This window comes from Kogia breviceps, chromosome 4 (genome assembly GCF_026419965.1).
Source record: "Kogia breviceps isolate mKogBre1 chromosome 4, mKogBre1 haplotype 1, whole genome shotgun sequence".
Taxonomy (NCBI): Eukaryota; Metazoa; Chordata; class Mammalia; order Artiodactyla; family Physeteridae; genus Kogia; species Kogia breviceps.
Window position 1 is genome coordinate 177,720,699 of NC_081313.1, and position 10,565 is coordinate 177,731,263.

The window sequence follows — 10,565 nt, forward strand, 5'->3', positions numbered from 1 at the left end:
TTTTATCGCTCGTTTTTAACTTCACAAATAAATGATAACAAAACCTCCCCGTGTCTGCCGGGTGCCGTCTCTCTCTTTCTCTCCCCGTAGAGTTTTGAAGCAGATGTTTGTTCTTTATAGATGTTGTAAAAGCCTGATGACGGTGATTGGAAATTACAAGCTTTGTGTTGTGTTGGTTTTTTTTGGTTTTTTTTTTAACCGGAATTATAAGAAAAGATAGTTTTCTGCAGGCGCATTGTGCTTTCCTAACTCTGCCCCCCACCCCTTTTTTGGTTAAATAAAGTGCTTTTTGTCTAAAACGGCGTGCTGGCCGCAGTTGTGTTTGCAGAGGAAACAAGCTGAAGAGGAACTTGGCCCATGAGAGTGGGGTGTGGGCCCCCCAAAGACTGGCCGCCTGGTCTTGTAGGAAGGGAGCAGCAGGCAGAGGCCCGGCGGTGCAGTCCTCCCCCAGCGTTCCTGCCTCTGGGAACGTGGGGAGCAAGGCCCCCAGGAGGGTCCCCCGGGACAGGTGTTCCCATGGATACAGCCTGCCACCACAGCAAACCCATGGCCGGCCGTGCCTTGCGGGACTCAGCCGGCCCTGATGGCATACCTAGCTGTGGCCTGTTTCGCTAGTGAGCCCTGAGGTGGAAACCTGGCCTGTTGAAAGGAAGGGGGTCCGTTCCAGTGGTTTGTGGCAGTCTTAAGGACGAGGGCAGGAGATGGGACGGCGGTCGGGTCTGAGAGGCCACTTGAGCTGTTGGGCGCAGGGGCGATCGTGTGGAGGTGTGCTGTTTGCCTGGGGTGTTCCTCTGGGGTTCAGGGTTGAAATACCAACACTGAAAAACTCAGGAGTCGCACTCAGAATCTGGGCCCACAGCCTTGAGTAGCAGGAGCAGCAACAGCCGCCTCCTCTAGGTGGGGCCGTTCATGGCCCCCATGACCTTCCAGGTTTACCAGGGACCTGCCCCAGTGGGAGTGCCCCTTGGTGGCCCCCAGTCAGCCCACTTGTAGGGCAGCGGGCCCAGGAAAGGGGGAGGCTGTTGATCTGGGGTCACGTGGGGAGTCGGCTTAGATTGGAACCCCAGGCTCCCCTCACCATGTGTCTCACCTCAGGCCAGTGCACCTGCCCTGAGCTCTGGGGCAAGGGGAAGGTCAGAGCCCCCAGCCCTCTCCTGACTCACCGCAGACTTTCGATGACAGAGCAGCACTTGGCAAAGATGTTTTCTGGAGCTGCTTCTGCCAAGATCTAGAGAAGGGGGGAGCAAAGGGGGGTCAGTTCTGAGTATCACAGGGTCACTGCCCTCCACCCCCTGACGGAGGGGGTGACAGGTTCGCAGGCCCCTTTTTGTTGCCAGTAAAGAATTGAGAGGTACAGCCACAGGGCCGTGTGGATGAGGAGACGGAAATGGGTCAGGAGGGCTGCCCTGCAAGGCTAATGGTTACTAACAGCTGGGCACAAACTGTGCGGGGATGCTGTCCCTGGGAACAGGCCATAGGACCAGGGTTGTGCCAGGCTAGCTCACCCCCTTCCCATCCCATCCCATCCTTGGTGGTTGAGGCTAGTTTCTCTCACTCTTGCTCTTGCCTTTGGTTGCGGGAGGGGAACAGGAATGACGCCAAAGTTCTCTGTCTTCACAGCAGTGAAAGTACAGGAGTTGCATGGGTCACTTTAAGATTAAGATATCCCTGCTTTCTACCTTGAGAACACACGACTGGCTTTGAGTTGGGCTGTGGTTGACCAGTTGTCGTAATCGTAACGTGGTTTGGTTTGGTTTTGTTTTTGTAGACCCGTTCTAAAATGTATTTAATTTTGCAGTTTTGGAGCCAGTCATTCTGTTTAGACCTTCCGTGTCATACCTGCGAGGCCACAGCCTGCGCCCATTCTGCCTAATGGAAGAAATGGAACTCCCCAATGTACCTGCTGGGGAAACTGAGGCCCAGAGTTCTGGGATCCAGGGCTGCAGTATAACCCCTGTGCTGCTTCAGCTGGACTTGCTCCCCTGGAGGGCCAGGGGAGTGAGCAGCAAGCAGGGAGGGCTTAGTTTCGGAGCAGTTTCTTCTGCTGGTAGAAGGCCAGGATGGGCTCACACGGGGTGTAATGCATCTCCAGGCGCTGGCGGATGGCCAACTTGCAGTCAGTGGCCCGGCACTCCACCTGGCCCCAGTGCAGCGCTCTCTGGACCATTGTCTCCATGGAGCAGTCAAACACGACGACGAGGTCGGGGGCCTGGCCCACCTAGGCACCCGTGAAGGGGGCTGGGTGAGGAGGAGGCTGGGCATGCTGGTCCCCTGTGCACCCCCGCCCCAGAGATCAGCAGTGTAGGGTGGTGCGGCCCAGTAAAGAATAACCAGGCCCCTGGGTCCGTTTTACTTTTGGAGTTCCAAGTTTTTGTTTTATGTGTTTATTTTTTGGACAAGTAGGGCATTGGTGAAGCTCATAAGCCAAACACCACCACTGGGAAAGGGCGGAGAGTCTCCTTGCTGTCCCCAGGCACCCAGTTTCACCCTCCCTGGAGGCAACCAAGTTCTCTGTTTCTTGCGTCTCCTTCCGCAACTATTTTAGGCACGTGCCAGGCAGATCTGGTTCTGATGTTCTTTTTCCTCCCTTTTCATACAGATGGTAAAGACATTGATTTGCCCTTGATTTTCTTCACTTAGTAAGCTGGAGATGGTTGCACATTGGCAAACAAGGAAGTTCCCGATCCTTTTCTGAATTTTTTTTTTTTGTGGTACGCGGGCCTCTCACTGCCGTGGCCTCTCCCGTTGCGGGGGATCCTTTTCTAATCACTATATAGTATGCTGTTGTGTGGATGTGTTATGATTTACTTAACTGGTTCCTCGATGGGTATTTAGATTGAAATATCCCTTTTAAGATGGATTTAAGCAGTTGCTCCTTGCCTTCCTCTTGCCTAGACACTTTCATTGGGGAAAGTACAAAAGTTGCCAGCTCACCACTGCGCTGCCTCCCACTGCAGGGAGACCTCCCTGGGTCTCCGAGGCTGCCCACTGTGAGCCCCACCTCCTCCTACTTCCTCCAGAATTTCCTTGCAAAATAGAATCTGTCAGCACTTTAAAACAACAACAAAAACACAACCAAGTGGGATTCACTCCAGGAAAGCAAGGATGGTTCAATACAGTTGTGTTAATATCTTAAGTAAAGAAAAAGTCATATGAGAATTCTCAGAAACACAGAAAGAACAATTTAAAAGACAAAATTCGCTCATTGCTGATTTAAAAAAAAAAAAAACAACACTCGACATTGGTAAATATGTTGTCAGCCAGCATCTTATTTAATGGAAACTTGCTCTCCCACTGAAGTTGGGAATAAGATAAAATTGCCCACTCTTATTTCTCTGGTGGCGCAGTGATTAAGAATCCACCTGCCAGGGTTTCCTGGTGGCACAGTGGCTGAGAGTCTGCCTGCTGATGCAGGGGACACGGGTTCAAGCCCTGGTCTAGGAGGATCCCACATGCCACGGAGCAACTGGGCCCGTGAGCCACAACTACTGAGTCTGCGTGTCTGGAGCCATGCTCTGCAATGAGAGGCCGCGACTGTGAGAGGCCCGCACACCACGATGAAGAGTGGCCCCCGCTCACCGCTACTGGAGAAAGCCCTCGCACAGAAACAAAGACCCGACACAGCCAAAAATAAATATAAAATAAATTTTTTAAAAAAGAATCCACCCGCCAATGCAGGGGACATGGGTTTGAGCCCTGGTCTGGGAAGATCCCACATGCCGTGGAGCAACTAAGCCTGTGCGCCACAACTACTGAGCCTGCGCTCTAGAGCCTGTGAACCACAACTACTGAAGCCCACGTAACTAGAGCCCTGCTCTGCAACAAGAGAAGCTACCACAGAAAGAAGCCCGTGCACCACAACGAAGAGTAGCCCCCGCTTGCTGCAACTAGAGAAAGCCTGCATGCAGCAATGAAGACCCAATGCACCCAAAAATTAATTAATTAATTAACTTTAAAACAATTGCCCACTCTTGACATTATGACTTAGTAAGATGTGAGAGGATTGGCTAAAGCAACGAGATAAAACAATGGGAGAAACCTGAATTGGAAAGGAGGAGATAAAATCATGTCTGTTTGCAGATGGTGTGATTCTGTTTCTGGAAAACTCACGAAAATCAACAAACTAGTACAGACCAGATAATTTGATAAAGTAACCGGATGTAGTAGTAACATACAGAAGCCTACACGTATATGAAAATCACCAGTTAGAAATAAGAAAGAAGGCCCCGTTTACAATAACATTACAAGCAACAACAAAAATATATATATATAAAGCACTCAGGCAAAATTTTTCCCAAAACTGTGCACTGTCTTTAAAGGAAGATCTTTAAGGAACACTTAGGTAAAATATTCCTAAGTGACTCGAAAGGAGACTGGAACAAAAGGAAGAGATACGTGTTCTTGGGCAGGAAGACTCACGTTACAAAGCAGTCAGGATGTTTCTAAATGAGTTTATATACTCTTAATGTGATCCAACTATGATGATATTTTTTTAGCGGAGATGGGTTGATTCTGACATTCATCTGCAAAAATAAGCAGGACTATGCAGGAAAAACAAGGCAAAGAAAAGCAATGGGCCGGTGGAGGTGGGGAAGGGGGCATCCAACCTACCAGATATCAAAACATGGTAAAGCCGCCATCCTTAAACCAGTGCACAGGTGGACAGACAGACCCCTGGAACAGAATGGCAAGTCCAGAAATAGACTCGGGTGAATATGGAAAGTTGGTATGTGGCTGGGGTGCCACCTCAAGTCAATGGAGAAAAGACAGACTTTTAAATAAATGGTGTGGGGACAACTGGATTTACCATTTGGAATCCTTACCAAATTTCCCCAACTCTAGGATATGTTCCAGTGGATCACAGACATAAATGTAAGAAATAAAACTATACAAGTACTAAAGAAACCATGGATGAATTAATTACCTTATAACCTGGGATTGAGGAAAAACGACAACAGCGATGTCTCAAAATTCAGGAGACGTAACAGAAAATATTGATAAGTTTGATGAAAGTTTTTAAAATAATTTCTGCATGTGAAAGAGGCACAATAGGGAGTTCCCTGGCAGTCCAGAGGTTAGGACTCAGAGCTTTCACTGCCATGGCCCTGGGTTAAATCCCTGGTCAGAGAACTAAAATCTCACAAGCTGTGCCACATGGCCAAAAAAAAAAAAAACCACAATAAATCTAGGTCAAAAAGTAATTGACAAACTGGACTGGGGGGAAAATTTGCAAACCATATCACAAATAGCTAATATACAAAGAGTTCCTAAAAATCAAGAAGAAAAAGACCAACAATCCACTGGGGCGGAGGGGGGGGAAGTGAGCAAAAGATGTAAAGAGTTCACCAAAGAAGAAGTGAAAATGGCCCTAGAACTTTGGAAAAGATGCCCAACCTCATTCATCATAAGAGAAATGCCCATTTAAAACCACCGAAATACCATTTCACACCTAAGCAGGTTGACAGATGGCTGGTGGCGATGCGGAACAAAGAGGAGAGTTATGCCATCGATCAAAATCATCGACACATTTCTCTTAAACCTCGCAATTCCACTCCTGAGAACCCATCCTAAAGATGCTAGCAGAAATAAGAAACGCCACACCAAGGTGATTGAGCGGGGCATCGTTTGTAGTGGGAAAAGATTGCAAATGGCTTGCTGTCTGCGGGCCGTCAGAGGAATAAACAGTGGCGCTGCCGCACAGCGGAATTCTGATTGTAAAATGGGGCAAGGAAGAGGAGGACTTCTTGACACTGATATGACATCTTCAGGGTATATCTGAACATTAAAAAAAAAAGGAAGGCTGCTATGTGTGGACTGCTACTTTCTGTGTGCAGAGGGACACACACAAGCATGCACACAGTTTACATTTGCAAAAAGAAGGACAATCCAAAAATTAATGAAAACAGTTGCTTACAGGGAAAGGAGGGCACAGTTTGGGGTGGGGGTGGATCTACCTTTTTATGTGACTTTGACTTTGGAATCATTACATGTGGTGCAAATTCAAATTTTTAATTTAAAAAAGCAATCCCTGGGAATTCCCTGGTGGTGCAGTGTTTAAGAATTCACCTGCCAATGCAGGGCACATGGGTTCGATCCCTGCTCCAGGAAGATCCCACATACCGCAGAGCTACTAAGCCTGTGCGCCACAGCTACTGAGCCTGCGTGCTGCAACTACTGAAGCCTGCACACCTAGAGCCGGTGCTCTGCCACAAGAGAAGCAACCGCAATGAGAAGCACGTGCACCGCAACAAAGAGTAGCCCCTCGCTCACCACTACTGGAGAAAGGCCACGTGCCACAACGAAGACCCAACATAGCCAAAATAAATTAATTTAAAAAAAAGCAATCCCTAAACATCGAAAGCCAGGGTGAAATGAATGAACCCATGTGTTAATGTCAGGCCGCAACTACACACAGAAAATGATTATCTCAAGGGACCCAGTGTTTTTGTGGTATGTCCACAGTGAGACCTATTGTAAAGGAAAACCAGAGCTGCAAACAAATCTTAAACTTCCTTTGGTAGTTTTATTCTCAGTAGTTAAAATCGGTATGTTATTTGGAAACTATTTTGCATCTAATGGAATAATTCAAATGACAATGTCAGTGGTTTTAGGAACCAGATTTTTTAGGGAAAAGAGAAAAGAGAAGCAAAACACCGTGACATTAAGTGTGAGCTGGAAGTAACAGTAGAACTTGTGATTTTTTTTTTCCTTTCAAAAGTCTGTGTTTTGTAGCTCTGTCCACTGGAAAGGCCTGGAAATGACCACCCGGTAGCAGTGAGTACCCCTGGCACCCAGATGGGGCACCACTGAAAATGGGCCTTCATGGAGAAATGGCCGATTCCAGAGCTGGACTGGAAATGTGAAGTGGGGCGCGGGTGTGAAGTCTTGTGCAGAAAGAAAGCAAGAGGGTGAGTGTGAAATGGGGCTGTGTCCAGAGGATGCTATGCAATGTGAGAGGGCTGCTTTTGGCCAAAGATGGGACAGCTTGAGCAACAACAAAAAAGAAGACTGGGCTTCCCTGGTGGTGCAGTGGTTAAGAATCCGCCTGCCAATGCAGGGGACACGGGTTCGAGCCCTGGTCCGGGAAGATCCCACATGCGGCAGAGCAGCTAAGCCAGTGCGCCACAACTACTGAGCCTGCACTCTAGAGCCCGCGGGCCACAACTACTGAAGCCCACGTGCCTAGAGCCCGTGCTCCGCAACAAGAGAAACCACTGAAATGAGAAGCCCGTGTACCACAACGAAGAGTATCCCCCGCTCACTGCGCAATGAAGACCCAACACAGCAATCTATCAATCAATCAATCAATCAATCAATTACAAAAAAAGAAGACTGATTATGGCCATCATCAAAAAGACTACATGGGGCTTCCCTGGTGGTGCAGTGGTTGAGAATCTGCCTGCCAATGCAGGGGATGCGGGTTCGAGCCCCGGTCTGGGAAGATCCCACATGCCAGGGAGCAACTGGGCCCGTGCGCCACAACTACTGAGCCTGCGCGTCTGGAGCCTGTGCTCTGCAACAAGAGAGGCCGCGATAGTGAGAGGCCCGCACACCGCGATGAAGAGTGGCCCCCGCTTGCCGCAACTAGAGAAAGCCCTCGCACAGAAACGAAGACCCAACACAGCCAAAAATAAATAAATAAATATTTTTTTTAAAATTAAAAAAGGGCTTAATACATTAAAAAAAAAGACTACAAACAATAAACACTAGAGAAGGTATGGAGAAAAATGAACTCTCCTACACCATTGGTCGGAATGTAAATTGGTGCAGCCGGTATGGAAAACAGTATGGAGGGTCCCTAAAAAACTAATAATACAGTTACCATATGATCTAGCAATCCCACTCCTGGGCATATATCTGGAGAAAACTGTAATTTGAAAAGATACATGCACCCCAATGTTCATAGCAGCACTATTACATAGCAACCAAGACATGGAAGCAACCTAAGTGTCCATCAACAGAAGAATAAATGAAGAAAATGTGGTGTGTGTGTGTATATATATATATATATACAATAGAATATTACTCAGCCATAAAAAAGAACAAAATAATGCCATTTGCAGCAACATGGATGGATCTAGAGATTATCATACTAAGTGAAGTAAGTCAGAGAAAGACAAATATATGATTCCAATCATATGTGGAATCTAATTTTTTTTAAATGACACAAATCGGGCTTCCCTGGTGGCGCAGTGGTTGGGAATCTGCCTGCTAATGCAGGGGACAAGGGTTCGAGCCCTGGTCTGGGAAGATCCCACATGCCGCAGAGCAACTAAGCCCGTGAGCCACAATTACTGAGCCTGCGCATCTGGAGCTTGTGCTCCGTAACAAGAGAGGCCGCGATAGTGAGAGGCCCGCGCACCGCGATGAAGAGTGGCCCCCGCTTGCCACAACTAGAGAAAGCCCTCGCACAGAAACAAAGACCCAACACAGCAAAAATAAATAAATAAATAATTTTAAAAATAAATAAATAAAATAAAATGACACAAATCAACTTACTTACAAAACAGAAACAGACTTACAGATATCGAAAACAAACTTAATGGTTACCAAAGAGGAAACGTGGTGAGGGTGAGGGATACATCAGGAGCCTGGGATGAACACACACACACCAGTATATATAAGATAGATCACCAACAAGGACCTACCGTGTAGCACAGGGAACTCTACTCAATATTCTCTAACAACCTATATGAGAAAAAAATCTGAAGAAAAATGAATATATGTATGGGTATAACTGAATCACTTTGCTGTGCACCTGAGACTAACACCACATTGTAAATCCACTAGACTTCAATAACATTGGTAGGAACCACATTTCAGGAAAACCAACCAGCCCTGGTTGAAGAAGGAGATTTCTTCTTTAGGGAAGAATTCCAGCTAATTGATGGGGGGAAATGACTAAAAGAGAAACGTACGGCTCTCTAACTGATTCAGAATATGAAGTAATTGATGCCAACAACGAATGGAGCTGAAAGATAAGAGGCCGGCAGGGCATGTTACAGCGGCCCCTAGCTGACCCTCTATCAGTTTGTGAGGGCTGCCACACCAAGTACCAGAGACCGGGTGACTCCAACCACAGAAATTCCATGTCCTCAGAGTCTTGGAGGCTGGACATCTGAGATGGAGGTGCTGGCAGGGTGATTCTCCTCCGGCGGCCTCTCCTTGGCTTGTAGATGGCCGTTTTCTCCCTGTGTCCTCACACAGTCACTCCTTTGTCTGTGTCCTAATCTCCCCTTCTTATAAAGACACCAGTCGTATTGGGTTAGGACTGACCTTGAGGACCTTTTAATGTAATCACCTCTTTAAAGACCCATCACCAAATGCAGTCACATTCTGAGGTCCTGGGAGTTAGGGCCTCAACATATGGATTTGGCGGGGGACACAGTTCAGCCCATAACAGATCACTTACTAAGAGCAGGGCAGCCGGGCATGAAGGAGCCTCCTGAATGATGCAGTACAAAAACGGTATCGAACTCAGTGCTCTACACCAAATCCACACCAAATTGGACAGAAAAAGAACTGCAAACACAACACGAATTCTCTTTTCCCCACTTTCCCAAGTTCACTGCCTGGGTCCTGGTGAACATTCAAAGACCTGGGTCATCTTAAATAACACATTGAAACACATGGAAAAAAACAACAACAACAACTATGGCAAAGAGACATCTAAACATTGTGTGCTGTCCGATAGGAGTTCACATCACCACCTATGAAGTGCACTTGAAAAAATGGAATCTAACTCCCGAGCCAGACTCTAGACACGCTACCAATTCACAGGACGCATAGAGGAGAGGGGAGCATGATAAAAAAACACAAAAACCAAAACACTCTGCAATCAGAATCCTTGCTGTGCGAAATAAAGAGAACCAAAGACTAGGTTTCTTCAATAAATAAAAAGAGACAGGGGACTTCCCTGGTGGTCCAGCGGTTAAGATTCCACGCTCCCATTGCAGGGGACACAGGTTCCATCCCTGGTCAGGGAACTAGATCCTGCACGCATGCCACAACTAAAGAAAAAGATCCCACATGCTGCAGCTAAGGCCTGGCACAGCCAAACAAAATTTATTTTTGAAAATAGGTTTTAAAAATAAATGGAAGGCTTCCCTGGTGGCGCAGTGGTTGAGAGTCCGCCTGCCGATGCGGGGGATGCGGGTTCGTGCCCCGGTCCGGGAAGATCCCACGTGCCGCGGAGCGGCTGGGCCCATGAGCCACGGCCGCTGAGCCTGCGCGTCCGGAGCCTGTGCTCCACAATGGGAGAGGCCACAGCAGTGAGAGGCCCGCGTACCGCAAAAAAAATAAATAAATAAATAAATAAATAAATAAATAAATGGGAAAAAAAATGGAAAAAAAATAAATGAAAAGAGACAGAGGTGGAAGGAGCATAAAGCACGTTTACGCTACACTGTAGTCTATTAATAAATATTTTTGAAAATAAGTCTAAAAAAAACAGAGATGGAAGGCGTATAAAGCACGTTTATGCTACATGTAGTCTGTTAGGTGTGCCATAGCATTATGTCTTTTAAAAATGTACATACTTTCATTTAAAAATATGCTAAACAATG